The sequence below is a fragment of the Etheostoma spectabile genome, chromosome 23 (assembly GCF_008692095.1).
Source record: "Etheostoma spectabile isolate EspeVRDwgs_2016 chromosome 23, UIUC_Espe_1.0, whole genome shotgun sequence".
NCBI classification, from domain to species: domain Eukaryota; kingdom Metazoa; phylum Chordata; class Actinopteri; order Perciformes; family Percidae; genus Etheostoma; species Etheostoma spectabile.
In genome coordinates, this window is record NC_045755.1 from 6,507,163 (window position 1) to 6,523,657 (window position 16,495).

At 41.8% G+C, this 16,495-nt stretch overlaps 1 long non-coding RNA gene across 1 annotated transcript; it reads right to left on the bottom strand.

The window, feature by feature from the left end:
* Nucleotides 1-3,880: 3,880 nt before the first annotated feature.
* On the bottom strand, nt 3,881-12,350 carry LOC116673064 (uncharacterized). The gene is made up of 3 exons (XR_004327731.1): nt 12,340-12,350; nt 6,692-6,696; nt 3,881-3,996 (listed from the first exon to the last, which is right to left on the bottom strand). It is a non-coding gene; the product is annotated as an uncharacterized LOC116673064 (long non-coding RNA).
* Between the last annotated feature and the right edge of the window lie 4,145 nt (nt 12,351-16,495).

Below are 16,495 nucleotides of genomic sequence, written 5' to 3' on the forward strand. Positions count from 1 at the left end.
TATATTAACGGGTAGCAGTATTAAGGCTCATCTAGGGCTGTGTGGTACATCAGAATAAAACAGGTTGGGAACCATTGTTGTACATGACACAGGGGAAAGTGATGAAAGCTCTTTGTGATGGCTAGGAAAGAGGTTGAGTGTGACAAGGAGACAGTTCTGTGTGGGAGGCGGCCTCAAATCCGACGTCTTTCCTTTTCTCTCTCGCTATTTGTTTTGCGTGAGGATACCGGATTACTTCCTGACAATAAAGCGTCTGAGTCGAACAGGCGCACAGGCAGTCAAGCACAGTTAAAAGAGAGGAAAACTAACCAAAAACGTGTAATCAGTCTGACACGTGTGTGTGTGTGTGTGTGTGTGTGTGTGTGTGTGTGTGTGTGTGTGTGTGTGTGTGTGTGTGCAAAGCAAACAAATGAATGCAGAAGCTCGCGTGCGGAAGTTGAGAGCGCTTCTTTTAGCTCTCCTCTCTTTTCCAGCATCATGGCTGAAGAGTGCAGTTCAGGAGTCACCAGAGGGAATTGATTATCAACAGGCGAGGGTTGGATCCTTCCCTGCTCTGGCATAATGAAGCTCTCTATTTTGGGACATCAGGTGCTTTTTTTTTTTTTTTTTTTTTTTTTGTTTAGGTGTCCTTGTCGCTATCCTAGGCTCTCCTGCTTCTTCTCTGCATCCTCGGATCATACCAGCCCAGATATGGGTGCACTGGGATTACAGCATGAATACATTTTTTAATTCTAATTTAAAGTTACAAAGCTCTATTTTTTGTTTTTGTGGTCTAGCAACAATGGGGCGCAACCAAATCTGCAATGCAATAGTCAGACTATGACAGTATTTCAAATGCATGATGGTAACAAACAAGAAAGGGAGGCGGGGGGGAGCTCATATGCTAACACATACACCAGCTCCGACAATTAAAAACACACATGCGCAGGTGCACGGGCCACAAAAACACACACACACACACACACACAAACACACACACACGCACACACATGCACATACAAACAACCTATAAATAGCGGAGATCCATGGCAACCTGAGAATTGTTGTTTGCCGTCACATGCTGCTGAGAGCGAGAGAGAAGAGCGGGGAGTTAAATAACACGGGGAGATTGGTTTGTGTGAGAGGCAAAGTCAAAACAAATTACGCCTTTTCTATCACTTTGGGCCCACCAGTAAAGCATCTGAAATAGCTTTGTGCCTGGGGACATTTTACCACTGAAAGAATACGGCGGCAATATCCTCCGAGGACCTTAAAAAACAAAGGGATGAGGGGAAGAGGAGAAGATTGGGAGTGAGAGGGTTTAGTTTTACTGCAGATCACAGGTGGCGCCTTGACCACCTAACTAACTCTATTCACTTTATTCTTTCCCATCTCTCCTCCCTTCGTCTGTCTCTTCCTATCTCACCACAGGGCACTGCTGTCACGCTGAAGGTCTCCTCTGCTGAAAATTGTGAAATGCCATTAAACCGATGCATGCTTTTCTTTTCTTTATTTGTTCTTAAACATCAGTCTGTCCAAAGTGGTCCGGTCCAAAGTTGTCCGTGACGTTCAAACCTAAATGAACATGGAATTCCTACTCATAAGAGGCAGCCCTGAATGTTTTATCTAATTCCTATCAACTCCAGTTTGTTGACTTTACTTGTTTTTCAGGAAGAAATGTCTGCCTTTCTCCATTTAAACTGACCTTCAGCAGACCTTTTACTTTCCTCTCATGCAAATGAAAACTTGGAAACCACGGGTTTTGCACTCTCCCTGCTTTCTTTTTTCCTTTGCAACATGAGCGCTGTAGCAACATGAGATGTACATCAGCCTTTAATTGATTGTTTTGTTTTGCAAGATAAAGTAATTTGGTGCAATTGTTTCAGTTTGATGGCGTATTTGCACTCGCTTCCATATGCTGTTCATTAATTTGCAGCTAGTGGGTGATTTATCAAGCTATTACACTTGGGCTTGTGCCCTCGACACGTGCACACACACACACACACACACACACGCACGCACGCACACACATGCACACACACACACAAACAAACAAACAAACAAACAATACCACACGGGCAGCCGCCGCAGTATGTGCCCCCTGGTATCTCGGGGAGGTATACATGTGGCACCACTTTGGTGGCTGGTGTTGTGATGGCTGCGCTAAAGGGCTGGAAGCGAGCCAGAGACTGTCAGACTGCAGATGGATGGACCCATTGGCTGTGCGCACACACACAGGCTGTTTGCCGTGGCGCGGCGCGGCCCAGCTCAGACTGGACTTGTGAGCCACAGCAAGGCTACTGTATAGGCCTGCACGATCAATATAAATTCGCAATCTCAATTCTCCCTGTTCACAATTTAAATTAAAAAACAAATTCCCATTTAATTTAACGAGCCGGCTACATCCCAAACACTACTACTTTCTTCTGTGAGTAGCTCCCGAGAGCTCCAATGCTCTCCCTTCTCTTAATTGAAGCCCCTCTGTTTACAGGCTTGTGGTGATGAGCAATGAGCTATAGGTGCCCCTAAAAAATCTATGTTTGGTACTGCAAATTTGTTTTGTTTTGTCATGGTCAAAAAAAATTGTGGCAGAGGGACATCAATTCTAAGCAAAAAAAATCTTCATATTTTTCCTCGACTTGTGCAAGCCTACTACTATATGTTGGGCAACTTGTCCGGGACTAAATCTAAATGCCAATACCACAAGATTAAAACCACTGGTAATTACTTGATTCTCCAACACGTGCACCTATGTTTGTGTTGCATTAAATAATAAGCCAAGGAAAGGCATTAGATAGATAGATTAGATAAGCACGGATAAGCATTTAAAAAGAGCCTAAAACCTCTGGCTTCTTGAGGAATGCAAAAGAAAAGTCAATGTGGTATTAACAGCGAGTAGCAAATATTAAAGCTGCATGATCTCTCCATGAAATAAACAGACTAATAAGATACTCGTGACGGCTTTAGCTCTGGCCTCTTTATGCAAAAGTATGAAGCAAATGATAGAAAAACTAAGTTATTTGGGCTCAGACACAACTGGGACGACATTTGTTGAAATTGGATGATGGCAATGTGGTCTTGATATCACATAGCCCTCACAGTATTTCTAAATATATTTCATCAGCCGTGTGGTGTTGTATTGTGCTGACTACAGTGCTAAATCCCATGCTGTTGTTTGTGAGAAGCACTGATAAGGGAGGGAGAAAACATTTCTGGTTGTACAATTGCTTGAAAGAGCCAGCTAAATGGATTGGTATTGGGTTTTTTTTTGTCTTTTGTTTGCAAAAGGCAGTTACAAAATTACAAACTGGATAATAAAACTGTCTGGCTGAGATCGGTTTCCCACGTTTTTCCCTGTTTCACAATGTGACGTCCGGTGGATTTTCAAGAGGGTACGACACAGCGGACATATTTGCTGTATTGGATATCAATGCAGACTGCCGACTGTTTGCAACAATTCTGTTAGAAATCAAGAAACTGCAAAGCAAATACCATATGATGGAAATAGCAGATGTTATTGTCGGTGTTATTGATTTTAGTCTGAAAGGACTGAAGTCTCGCCTTGTGAGTTGGCTTTCATCACCACCTCTGCTGCAGCATATAACCACATCAGAACTGAAGAAACTTCAGCCACCAGAGGACACTTTCTGTCACAGAAAGCATCTTTTACCACAAATACAATGCCCACTTATCACCATTTATCATGAGGTTTTTGATTGTGTGGTGAAAAGTGGTCAATGTGAGCTACCGTAATGGTTGTAATACTGTGTGTAACTTTGTTTTTAAGACATTTCTCTATTTTCTTGGTTTGCAAGTATTTTTACTTAATTTCAATTGTATTATTCTTTTTTGTTATTTAGCTTTGTAAGCAGATATTGTTGTATTTTTTTTCCTGTATACATGTATGTCATGTAATGTTTTAATATTGTCTGATTAAATGTTGTTTTGAACACCAGGAAGACTAGCTGGTCGTCTAGGCGTCAGCTAATGGGGATCCTTATAAGAAATACAAATACACTGAAATGCTTAACGGGTAGGGCGTGAACGACAGACATCTACTCAACCCCGTAGAAGGTTAGACTCCATCTTATTTTTTTTTTTAATCTTGACTGAATGTATTTTTTTGGAAAAGTAGTCTGAATTTTGGCCTGGCATCTTTCACTTGTCTTAAAGGTCCCATATTATGCTCATTTTCAGGTTCATAATTGTATTTTGGGTTTCAACCGGAAAACGTTACATGCTTTAATGTTCAAAAATCACATCTTCTTTTTCTCATACCATCTCTCTCAATATACCTCTATCGACCCCTCTGTCTGAAACGCTCTTTTTTAGTGACCGTCTCTTTAAACCCCTCTCCTAAAAAAGCCAAGTCTGCTCTGATTGGTCAGCATTTCCGGGTCTTTTACATCTGCCTTCTTGGAGTCTCGGCAGCGTCAACATAGCCTTAATTAAAACTGTAAGAGCACTGTAGCGGCACTTTCAACCTGAAGTACTTATAGTATAGTTGTGACATCACAACCGTACAGAAGTCCTGACAGCTTGTTTAAAGGCACCGTTTCTGAATACGGCCTGTGTGCATTTCTCTATTGAGCGTTTTGATACTTTTGCAGTATTCATAAAGCCCATCCACCTGCTTTATAATACAACAGACTCACTGTTTTAACTTTTTCAATATGGGACCTTTAATTCAGAATAAAGACATATAGTTTGCATACAAAAAACAGCGGAAGGAAAACAGCAACCCTATTAATTAGAACAGAAACTAGGACAGACATTACATTTAAAAAAAGAGCTGAATTTTACATCACCAACAGAGAAATTACAATTCACACTATGAACACTTGGAGTGGCTGAAAAGCTGGACATTTCAACTATTTATCCATATGTAGTTGACTGTTTTGACTTCTCGGCTCGCTTGCTGACAACTTTTCAAGCGCTCTCAATGTTAACATGTGGTGCTCTGTTTTACAGCTTCTCAGGTTGGTGGAAATTTGACAATCAAATGGAAATTGCAGGCTGTGATCATGACTTACTTATTAACTCATTGCTGAGTTGCTCTATTAACATAGATTTTAGTAAGACCACCGCCCCCCGTGCCACCTTAAACCCAGCAATCAAAGTCATGCAAGCAGACAAAACACCAGAAATACAAAAGCAAGGAGACCTAGAAGCAAAGTGTGCTTTCATTCCTGTTTGAGCAGAGTACTTGCTTTAGTTTAATCAACATTAATTAATTGTATGCAAGTATGTGTACTTAATGAGCTATATAATGCAAAACCACTACCCGTTTTCCCTCTTAAGGAATCAATATTTCCACTAAAGACTTTTCATTAGCCAACTTTCAAGATGGCCTTGCACTACTTTTTAAAAGGATATAATGATGGATGTTGTTAAAGCTTATCTTATGCCCAAATGCAGATTCCCAAGCTGGAAAATACTTTGTGTTTCCTGTGGGTTTAAGTGACAAGAGCTGCACATTTAGCTTCTAATGCATTATTATACAAAGCAGGTTTAAGCCTCCAGGCACAGACACAGACAGACAAACACGCATGCACCCACACACACACACACACACACTTATACAGATGAAATCCTAGCTGACATTAATAGGTAAACACACCAAAGTAAATAAACTACATTAAAAAAACTGAAATGTTTAATTCAGCTGAGCGTTTTGCCTTATCAGCTCGCCGGTGTTTTTGTTTAACAGAGAGGGAGTCGGCGAAGGGATGAGAAGAGCAAACAGGGAGAGAGTACTGCAGGTAATTATACTCCATACACTTGTAATGTGGGGGTCAGCCCGAGTCCCTCCCCTTTGTTTTACAATCAATAGCCTTGGAGGAGGTGGTGAGACCGAGGGAGGGAGAGGGAGAGAGAGAGAGACAGGGAGGAAGCGGAAGGAAGAGACGGAGCCAGAATGTTGGTGGGTCTTTATATTCAGCATTAATCATTTAACAGCATGAGTCCGGGCAGGTGGGAGAGCAGTCCAACACTAACACTTACGTAGTCAGGTGCAACAGGGGAATATCTGGTGGCACTAACAGGCCCCTACAGAAAAAACAGGGACTACACCATGCAAAGGGATTGGTTGGAGGAAGGAGGCGGAATAAAAGAGCTGAAGAGAGAGACATTATCACTTTTACTTAATCCAGGGATCTTTGGGGAAAGAAGCAGCGGTGACTTTACTGTCGCCATCTAGCAAGATAACTTAAGGAGTTTATTTGACAAGAGAACGTTGCCCGATCTAGTAGTAAAAGAAGAAACATAAAAAAAAACATCCCTATTTCTCTTCCGACTTGTTAGACAGCTCATCATTTATTGTTTTACAATCTCCAACCTGCATTCCCCTGCATCTGCCCCTGGAGCAGCTACCACAGAGCAAAGTTGTATAGACTCATCCACTTCCCAAAATAAGAGCCTCACTGTATACCTTTCTATAAATACAATTACATGCATACAGTGTATATCCGTTTTAGGGCTGCAACTGATTGGCATTCTAATTTTTCTGCCAATTATTTTCCAGATTGAATCGATCGATTCATCGCCTGGTCTATACTATGGTAGAACATACTGAAAGAAATGGCCATCACAATTTCCTTGAGTCCAGGGTGGCAGTCCAAAATGTAAAATGATTCAATTTACTGTCACAGAAGACAAAGAAAGCCAGCCAGTACTCACATATGTGAAGCTCATACCAGTGAATTTGTGAGACTTTAACTCCAAATGTGGAATCAGTTATCAAACTTGTTGCCAACATTTTACGGTTCTGTCAATCAAATAAATGACTGACTGTTCCAGCGCAGGGTCGTTTTGTTACATTAGAAATGGCAGGAGCTTTGTCGAGCTATACATAGCCTGGGGGCAAGTCCTGCCTGAGGAGACGAGTTCTGGGGAATCAAAGTTCTTTTCACTGTAGGTATTGTAGAGAATGAGGCTTCATTTTCATTGGACCTTGGCTCATTAAAGTCAGTCTGAAGAACAATATTTTAACGTGAAAACTTTTTAATTAGGGCTGGGCAATGTGGAGAAAATCAAATATCACGATATGTTTGACCCAACACCTCGATATCGGTACCGCAATGATATTTTAGTGTTGACTATTGGTGCTTTCACAAAATATTTACACAAATGAGATTTTTGATAAATCATCAGTAATGAGGATATAATGACTAAGTGGGTAAAAGGCAAATAATAGAACAGCTACAAGAGTCTGGTAACACTGTAATGCAGCCTTTAAAACCCGGAAAGGACAACATGTTACGATATTATAATATCCAAAATCTAAGACGATATCTAGTCTCATATCATGAAATCAACATCATACCAACATATTGCCCAGCTCTACATGGGTTTGGCTACCTGACTCAAATCCTACGGGTCCCAACATAGAATTAGGTCTCGGCTCGGGATCAGGACTTTTTCTTAGTAGAAGGCTTTAGGGTCAAGTTTGGTCATTTTCACGTGTCATTTTTGGAGAAATGCTATTTATTTTTATTTTTTTACATAACCGCCGTATCTTTGTTTGACTGTCATTTTTTTGCGAGCATTAGCGTAGGTCCTAAGGGGTACGACTGTTGTCAATTTCATGTTAATTTAATGCAAAAGATACAATATTTTCTGATAATTAAGAGGTGTGGTTTCCTTCCTACACTGTGTATTCCTGTTACTACATTATCTGGGTCCAGAGTGATAGACCCTGAGATTGATTGAATCCTGAGATTCAACCAAAACGTTATTTGTTTGAAAAAGTAATACACATTTCTAAATTGGAATGAATGAGACAAGTATATTATTGATTGTAATGATTTCTGAGACAATAATTGTACAGCAAAATTTGGAATGGTTACAGCTCTAGTCTTTCTCTTTGACTGTACCAATTGACTGCATCCAATGCATGTAATGTCTTGCAAGTCAACATGTAACACCCACGAGTTGGAAGAGGGAAAGAGATAGAGCACGGCCAACTGAAGCCAAGCTAGAGTCCCTACTGCATCACATGGAGGTTGGGTTTAAGTCTCGGTTTTAGCCATGTGCAGAACACTAACACTGGCGAGCATTCTTACAGTTTTTCTGTGGAAACAATTGCAAGTATTTGAAAAGTACTGTCAATATCTTTTCCTGTCTTGCAGATATGCCAGATTGGTTCAATGTGCGTTAAATTATGCAGGATTGCAGAGGACTCCTGGAGGGACTAATATGTGGTCAAGCAATGTCAATTATTCATGAAGCATTTGTAATATTCAAGCTGATAATAAGGAGCCTACGGGGGCACAAACACAGATTAAACCCAGCACATGGCACTGTTTGTTTGTGCATATTCACAAATGTATGGAGCGATAAAGGGTGCCACTTCAGCTGTGCCTCCACATGGAACCAAGATAGAAACTCATTGTTTCCTTCTCAGCTGAAATGGGAATCTGTCTTGGTCTGCATTCCCTTCCTCAGCCTCCGAATCAGACAGAGATAAGGAGGGACGCTACTGCAGTAATGTCAGTCTTCAGCCAAATGGATAAACCCGGATGGCAGGCTTTTTGCCGGCGATAAGGATGTTACTGCCACAGATCTGTGGGAGACAAGATTCAGAAATCTATCAGATCTAAAAGCCGGGGAGAACGGGGCCCTGCTAGTTTGCCCACAGCTTCACAACATGGAGCATGTTGAACTGCTACAGTTTTCAAAGATCCGGATGATATGGCGTTCACAACAAGCTCTCGGTATGTTCGTGCTGGCCGTCTTTGGGATTGATGGAAGCCTGGTATGAAATGCAGTCTCTTCATGTGGACTCTAACAGCTAATGTCACTGTGGAGACTGTTCAGATGCCTCAGACTCAAGCCCGGTTTTATATTAGGCACCATGCTGTCATTTACAGACGTAATTAGGCCTTGATGTATGCGGGGTGGGAAAAGTTTCGCCTATGCAACCAGGAGTGCCACGCCACCTCAGCCCCAAACTGAGCGGGGTGCAGCGTTTCTGACAAGCCCGCCACAAATCATTGTTTTGTTTCATCTCATCAGTGCTTTGAAGCGTGAGGTGCCAGCCGGGGAAGTGCGATTATTCAGCTAAATTCTGCAAGGGAAATTACAGCTCTGTGGCAGCAGGTGCATCTACAATGCAAACCCCTATTTCCCCTATCTCCCCCTCCCCATCCTCAGGCATAAACAGGCAGGCAAACGTGAACACATATACCACAACACACACCTGTACATAAAATACATACGCACGCATACAACGTCCCACTGTCACACCTGCTCTTTTTCCGTCTGTCTTTCACATGCGCAAATCCTCTCCTACGTCCCTGGTAAAAACACAAGCAGCACAATCACCCAGTGACACAGATCCGCGCATGATCTCGCCACAATGCAGCAACCGGGCAGGCAGGAGCTGCTCCAGAAGAGGCAATTCTGTTTCTGTTTGTTCGACAGAGAAAAGGGAGGGGAGAATAGGAGTAGAAGGGGTAGGGGGGGGGAGTAGAGTAAATCTAACAAGGGGCCCCGCAGAGCCCACAGGATCAAATCCAATTCTGGCAAGATACACATTAAGCCCCGTCAATCACACCAGTGTCCTGGAATGCGGCAGAATGGTGATGAGAGCGGCGGGGTCTCTTTTTCCACGAGAGCTGGGATGAAGCCACTTAAAACACACACACCCACACACACAACACACACACACACACACACACACACACACAACACACACCCAACACACACACACACACACACACACACACACACACACACACACACACACACACAACACACACACAACACACACACCCACACACACACACCCACACACACACACCACACACACACCACACACACAACACACCCTGAGGGGGTCCCCACATTTAACCCCACTCAGGACATATGCAACTGTAGGACATATCTACATGTCTACATCTACACTCAAGATAAATTCTTAAACTCAATGGATTGTTGTACTACCTCCAGGCCAACAGGAAAAGAAGCACGCTAAGGATTAGGTGTGGAGGAGGATGTGTGCCTTTAGATTTTCAGTAGGAAAATTACAGAGAAAGTAGAATATTGAACAGTTAAAATAACAAAATATCAAGTCCTATCAAAATTATTAGACAATTTTACAAACTCCCTTTTGGTGTGTGGCCAATTGTTTTTAAAAGGGGGGTGGGGTTGGAACTTGACCTCAGCATTTCTAAAATCCTACAGTCCTGTAAGTTTGGTTTTTTGTGATCAAATGTTTATTTTTTTCAGATTCAGAAAAGTAACATTTACCACAGTTTCAAACAACACACTGGGAAATAGGAACGCGTCAGGGCTGCAAAAACACTGCAAAACTGGAGGGAGGGAGACAAAACTACACACACCACACACACACAACACACACACACACACACACACACACACACACACACAACAACACACCACCCACACACACACAACACACACACACACACACACACACACACACACCCCACACACACACACACACACCACACACACAACACCCACATTAATAATATTGATATTTGGGAGTTTAAAAAGTCTGATAATGACAAGCTGACGGCCGATAGTAAGTTAATATAACAAACGATCTTGATACGGATCCTTTCATTGCTTTTTGTAAGCATGAAATGTGCTATATATATGCGCTTTATTATTAATTTCATTATTATTATTATTATTGCTCTTAAAAGAGTACACCACCATTTTAGCATTGCACTCATTTAACATTGTCAAATTCACATGGACAGTTTAAAAAAAAAACAGCTCATAAGCAATGCAACAGACCCAGACATATCGTCTTTTTTATTGCATATATTCTTCCTCACTGCCGCCTACATTACCCACAATCCAACTCAACCGCAGTTGAGACAGATCAGTCGGAGAGTCAAGTGACATCACTTGAAACAATGTATCAGACTCCACAGAGCTCCTTCTTTATACAACTTTTTTCACAATGCAGTGGTACTCCTCAAGACCTGTAAACAAACTACGACGTGTACACAGGGTGGCAATCCCCTTTAACTGTACCAAAACATACATCCAAAAAGCACATTCATGTACAGTACATCATGTCAAATGTATACTAAACCTGTGCCAAAATACAAAATCTGAATTAACTCTTAGCAAAAAAAAAATTTAAAATAAGGGGAAAATCACAAGCTGTTTGGCTCACAGCTTGAGCTCATTCAGGCTACAGTGGAAGCGACAGTTATCCTATTTACTTTTATTCTGGACTTACCACTAATTATCTTAACTACACAAGTAATTATCTTTCACATCAAAGGGCAGCGGTCTGAGCCCCGCTGGTCCCCCCCCCACCCCTCTCTCTCTCTCTCTCTCGCCAAATAATAAGAAAGTCACGTGGCAGCGTTTGATGGGGGCACGAGCAGCCGTCTAGCAGTGGAGCTACTGAATGAGAACCCAGAGAGATATGATCCACACATTTAACTATTTGATTGCAGGTGTTAAGCTGCAGACCTATATAGTTTGTTATGGATTAGCTATAAACAAATGACACCCCAAGGGGCCATTGATGATGGTTTTTTTTAGGCTTCAGCCGTGCTGAGCAGCTCTTTCATGTCGTCCATTAGCGGTGCTCTTTCTGATCACAGTGTGCTCTGATCAACGGATGATGGAACCGCTGGTTTGATCGCCCGCTGGCAAAAAGCCACGACTTAATGGCACGACCTCATGACTATACAGCCCATTATTGCATGCATATGTTTTAAATGATTTCATCTACATCATCCGACAATGCCCCCTGGGCTCCTGTTTTCTGCAAACAGACAATAATCAGGTCATCTGGCATCAGGCGTGAATCCTTCATTAACAATCTAGCGCTAATCTCTGCAGAAACATGTGACAGTGGGAGAACATTTACATGAACTGCATTTAAATTCCTTTGAAGTTGTTTGTTTTGCTCACCTTGGAAACACACTATTTCCACTTCTCCTCTGTGGAAAGAAGTAAACGCACCCCATAAATATTTATCTACCTAGGGCCTGTGCTATTCTGGCCCAGTGTTTTGAACATAGCCACTGGAGATTTGGCCTATCAGGGACCCGTCGACAGAGAGAGAGAGAGAGAGAGAGAGAGAGAGAGAGAGAGAGAGAGAGTGGGGGGAAAAGGAGGGAGGTGGAAGGGAGCAGTGGAGGATAATATTTTTGTACGTGTTCCAAAATGAAATGGTTTGCATGATGTTTAATGCAGGAGGATCGGGGCAGGGTTCAGAGTGTGTTTCCTTTACGAGTCACCTCACACACCTCCCAACTTTCAGTCACAAATAAGAGCCGCCTCTATGCAGCTTTTACAAGAGTTTTGGAGCTTCTAGGGGAACTGTTTGGTTGTCTTAAAATTCAAGATGAAAACATATACTACTCTTCCAAACCCCCACTGATTTAAACTCAAAGAACTTATTCTTAAGTTCTACCAAATCTGTCAAGTTGAACTTGAAGGCAACGTGTATAACAATGCACAAGACATATAGAACATTACGAGCCACAAAAAGCATTGACTTCTTTGATATGGAAAATATTAGATTTAAAAGATATATAGCTTTAATAAAGCGCTAGATGAAGGAAATGCAATATATAGCCTGTCAGAGAGACACAATACAAATATGTTCCCAATCTTAACGCTACTTACTAATATAAGGTCTAATCGGTCTAAAAAATGTCAACAAATGCAGATTATAACCCAAATTCCGAGGTGCTGTCTTAAATTATCTGGTGTCGTCCGAGTCCAAAACCCAAAGATATTCTATCTGCAATGATATATAAGAAAGAAAAGCAGCTTCAACTTTTTGTTAGAATCCAAAATCAGAGAATGAGAAGAATTCTTTTAACTATTTTTCCATCTCTGCTTCAGGATTTTTGTCAGAAAATCAACAATGGCTCAGGTGCAGAGAAAAAGCAGCCCTACTGCCTTTCATTCCGCCTGGAATTAATCTGTTGGGAAAAGTCAAAAATGTCAAGAAAATAAATAATAGTAAAAAAAAAAAAAAAAAGCACCAATCGCCAAACCCTTGGGAGTTATCAGGAATTAGTTGCCAGGTCTGACACCATTGTGAAACCCAGGCATTGCTGTCACGTCCTGACATGGGAGCCAAAAAACTACTGGTGGCGCACGTTCATAATAATAAGATGCATAAATATGGAACATGCTCGCACACATTTACAGCTACGAACATGTGGGACTCCATGTGCCTGCAAGCTCATTACTGCATGCAGAAGAGTGTATCAGAGAGAGAGAGTGAGAGAGAGAGTGTGAGTATGTGTGTGTGTGTGTGTGTGTGTGTGTGTGTGTGTGTGTGTGTGTGTGTGTGTGTCATTGCCTCCCTGAACCACGATAACACTTTAGTGCAAGGTGGGCGGTTGTCTTATCCATCTGTATACAATACACATTCACACACATGCTCACCTGTGGAGCTCTGCGGGCTTCCGTAACTTCGGAGGCCTCCACCTGGATGTTATTGCGGCCGGCGGCACTCTGCTCCAGCGCTCTAATGAGCCCGCCTCAACTCAGTCAAAGTCATCGGATGACACTGATGTGGGGAGATTGATATTCACGCTTGACTCGGCGTCCTCTCCACTTGACTGCTATGTTTACCTCCCCACACAATTAGTATCTGGTGAAGACAGACAGACAAAGGGAGGAGAGGGGGATGCAGTCAGACTGTGCTGCTGTGTTTGCGCGCGACTACATTACCTTCAATCGTTTAGAAAGATGGGAGATGTCTTTCAATGTGGCTTGAAGGTGGCTTTCTATATCACAGGGCCATTACTAGCTCATTTAATCTCCCATAATAACGCTACCTCTCCGAACGTCAGTAGCTTGAAATAACAAAAGATGGATTGCCTTAAGTAAAATGCATATTTCAACAGTCTCCATTCAAATTTGCATCGAGGACGTGCCTAGCTTTTTGGCCTTTTATGACGCACCGCAGAGCTAACTCCACAAGTGCGAATTGGTAGGTAGCCTATGCTATGGGTTCAACTCACGCCCACACAACGCTGTTTACACTTAAAGCCCTGCATCTTTGTTAGCCAACTTTTATCTGGGTAGTAGCATATAAACAAATAAAACACTTAAGATGAGAATTGTCTGCCCACTCTCTGTGAAAACAAAAATGGAAAAGGTGGGGGTGGGGGAAGATGGCAAGTGATTGGTATTAGCAGACTTTTAGCTGAGCTCGAGAAGAAAGAAGGCGCCAACGCCGCAGCCTCGTCTTTAAACTGGTTTAGCTTTAATAGACATTCTCTCTAATCGGTGCATTCGCCATTTGAACACAGTGATGGAAACGGTTTATATGCTGAATACTGATGCCTACCTGGGTGGGGGGAGTGAACGGAGCTGAGTAGTGCAGGTGGACGCTCAGGTATGCCGAAAAATGACGTATATGCAAAACCATAGACGGTATGGGCAAATCGGAGGGAGGTTTTGTGTGGAGCCACAGCGCCTCTCTGTGGACACACTCAAAATGGCCGCCTGATTCTGCAGTGCTGAGCTCCTACCAGACTCAGTTAGCTTGAGCATGAGGGATAGCCTACCAGCTGTAGGCCTATTTCTTAACTTTATACTTCTACTTCACCACATTTCAGAGGAAAATGTAGTACGTTTTACTTCACTACAGTTTTTTTACATGCCTCTTTTCAGTTACCTTTACAATTTTACATGTTTATAGGGTTCCCCTTGACACACTGTATATCCACTTCTCAGACAGTTTTTCCACTTAACTTTGCACAGAAATGAGGTAAAACTGTTCAATATTTCAGAAAAAGAACAAGGATTAGAAATATGTGCAAAGTAATAAGACAAATTTGTGTAGCAGAACTTCTTTTTTACCCCATCACGACCCCTCACGTTTAAAGTGTGACCGTTTATATGGGGCCAAAACTGGACTAATAATCAACCAATATAGTTCAAAGCTTTCTTGACGTGCAGAGCATTTTACTGATACATCAATACAGTTTCTCTGAATACAGGACTTGTAATTGTTGCATTGGTAGTTTTACTTCAGTAAATGACCACAGGACCTGTTTTTACAGTCAGTAGGCCTACTGAAATATCTCTTGTAACGCCCGAACAATCTGTAATGGTTTCGTTACTACAGCTCCTGACACAGAATTCTTCATTTCTCAGCAGGAACATAATTTGGAAATTCAGAATAGCAAATGTAGAAAAAGCATTAAATAGTATGTAAAATAACTAGAGAAGACATTTCCTGAAGAAAATGTGGATGAGAGCTGGGAAGCTGCAGCTGCCACTGTTGCTTAAAGAGCACGTATTAACATTAGAAAAGCTGCATTTACAGGCGAAAAAGCGGGCGTGATTAAAAACGAGAGAATCTCTCAAGCTAACGTCCTCTGTGGGGATTCTAAAGGACAGATTAACAAAGTGCATTCTGTGCCAATTGAGTCAACACTTAAGATGGAAATAGAAAGAATAAAACAAAACCGTATCCAGAAGAGATATAATAAGTTATGTACATATGAGCTGTTCCCACCAAAATAATTAAATTACATTGAGCAAGCAGGAAGTTGTGCAAAATCAACAAACTTCCTTTACCAGATCTCTGTTGTCAGGATCGCCTTTCAAACTTGTGCAACTTTTAATTGCACTAAAAAAACTAATTGGCTTGTAGTTCCAGGAGGTTTTAAAAGGCAGCAAGAGCACGATGATGTACGATACGGTGTTTGAATGAGTGGAGAATCTAAGGTTAAGAAACGGAAGACGAAGGGAGGGTCGGCCTGCATGTTTATACAGCAGTAAATTAGTGTGTCGCCAGTGGTGTTTCCTACATGATACGCAGGTATACCCACTAAGAAAGCTACAGGATTTCCATATACCCACTTAAAATGTGCAATGTTATGTAACAACATACTTTGTATCATTATTTTGATATATTTTGAATTGCCATCTGTTTTTGTTTTTCACAAAGGCTAGGTAAAGGTATTTCCACCGTGAATTTGCGCATAAAAGTGTCAGAATGCAGGAAATGAAGTATTTGGCGCTCAAAATGTCCCTGGGGGAAGACACCCAGACCCCCCCCCCCCACCCCAATACATGTAAAGTACAGTATACCCACTACATTAGACTACACCACTGTGTGTCGCAGTGCTCAACCTATTAAGGTTTAGATTTCAAAAACTCTTGTTTGAATCTTGTCCAATAAGGTATCATGTGTGCTTGTAGAGTAAAAAATGTGGGACTTTGACCAGTAGTGGTAGTAGAAAAATATTTTCTAATCTAGAAACTGCTCCACACTCCAGTCCATCAAAGTTACTGATGAAGTCTAACGGCTCACAGCTAACAGTCATTTCTGACTTAAATTGCTCTAAAACTGTGTCTTAGTGGCTGCATGTATGTCAGAGCAGTTAACTTTAAGTGGAGTCTAATCATCCCTCTCTCATAGATTTCCATTATGAAATTCTGATCTTCAACAGTTCATATAAAAATTGCAATACAGCAGCCAATATTATGTAGCTGGCAACTTATAGGACACAATTTGCTGTTTGGGTGGACAATCATCAGC